The sequence below is a fragment of the Seriola lalandi genome, unplaced genomic scaffold (genome assembly GCF_002814215.2).
Source record: "Seriola lalandi dorsalis isolate HSWRI2012SDOR001 ecotype SW California unplaced genomic scaffold, Sedor1 jcf7180002051986, whole genome shotgun sequence".
Classification (NCBI taxonomy): Eukaryota; Metazoa; Chordata; class Actinopteri; order Carangiformes; family Carangidae; genus Seriola; species Seriola lalandi.
This window is the reverse complement of record NW_019522539.1, coordinates 1-1,876: the sequence shown is the minus strand read 5'-3', so window position 1 is coordinate 1,876 and position 1,876 is coordinate 1.

Below are 1,876 nucleotides of genomic sequence, written 5' to 3'. Positions count from 1 at the left end.
AGTTCGTCCTTCATGACAACTGTACTGATTAAGGAAGTAGCATAAGTGATTTTATATAACTCACCTGTTTACATTTTATTAAGTAAAGTTAAGTATAAGTGAGGGTGTGGCCTCTTTGAGTGACAGGTGGGTAAGCATATACTTGTACAAATGCCCTACCTCTTTGACCATTTTTGGATTAGCTGGGCGTTAGGGGCAGAGACAGACACTGTCAAGATGGCAACAGTGGGGCAGCTCACTGACTCCAAAACCTCTCTTCAGAGACATGTGGGTGATGTCACAGAGGCTATGTCCATCTTTATTTACAGTCTGATTTAAATGTGATTGTCAGTGGCTGTCAGTCTCTGATGACCTGTCCAGGGTTCAAGCTTTTTTTTTCTTTTTTTAGTTTCTACAATTTCTAGAAGGAAATGCGGTTTCTCATGGATCAGTACAGCAAGGTATCATGGGAAATACAGAACAATGAGTAGATGACTTTTTATGTTTGTTTTTCCTTTTTTACGCTGATAGTCATGCGAGTGGTCAGCATGCATCTCTCTGAAGTCAGTGATAAAGTCCTTTGTTGTCCCCATGTTCAGGGTTGCTGGTCTGCTGGTAGCACTGCCTCTTCTCTGTAAGCCATTTCTTCATTGGTCCACCACAGTGGTTTCACCAGAAAACCTGACAATGCAGTGCAGTTGTATGTCAGCAGCCCTTGGGAGCCGCTACTAAGGGTGATAATGGTGCTGGAGGTGTAGCTGCCAATCTGGACTGACTGTAATCTACCAGTGAGGAAGACCATGACCCAAATATCAGAGGGAGGTATTGAGGCTTCACAGTCAGGTGTTGTGGGGTAGTGTCGTTTCTGTGGACTAGCTGGCAGCGTCAGTTTCGGCCCTTTGTGACCTGAAAAACTAGTCCCTACTCCCAGAGGAATGTAGTACTCCGTCCTGGGATAGTTCAGTCAGCCCCTGGGTAAACTGAACGCTGAGCCTGTAGTCTTTGATCCAACATTCATGTTTTCCAGTCTATTCTTACATGCCCCTCTTGTTTCAGAATGTTGTTTGTTTGAGAAGAAAGATTCAAGGACATGAAGTCAAGCAGACAGTAACGTCATTATATCAGACAGTTTATTCAAGTTTGCCTTTCAGTCTGTAAAAGGTTTTATATGTCTGTTGTTTGAAAAGGACCCAGCTACTCAAACAGTAAATACTGTTTTGACCTAGATTACAGAAAAGCTCAACTTATGTTTCACACTGGGAAGTAAAAGTGTGTGAAAGAGACTGGATTCCAGAGGTGGACTGAGATTCAGCCACAACCACGATCACCATGTTCTGATGACGTCTGAGTGCTCAGAGAGCAAACCAACGTGAAGCTTCACATGCTGAGCCTTGATGGCAGAGAGAATTCTGATGCTAAAAACACAGCAACATGATGCAGGAACATGTCTCTCTCAAATGTCAGACATAAATCATACACGGCTGCACTTCTATCCAAAACACTTTACTATTCGCCTCTCATTCAACTGCTGCCATCTTAAAGCTGTCTCTTATACACATCTCATTTTAATTTTTATCGACAACTCTTAGTTTTGAACAATCTAACAACAACCACAGAGACGGACGATGAACCATTCCTGTCACCACCTACCTTGTTCAGAGATGGCTGCACCCTAGTGGTGAAAAAGCTAAATACTTTTCCAGCAAAACTAGTTGAATTTCAGGTTTGATTGCAGAACCCTATCTTTCCCAAGGTAAAATGCAAACAAACAACACTCAACCTGTTCAGTGCTTCATCTCCACTTTAACTTCTCAGTTTACTCAGAGAAAACAGAAAACACTGTATTAACCAGGTCACTGTAAATCTATTGACATGCAGCTGGTCAGTCATAAGATTG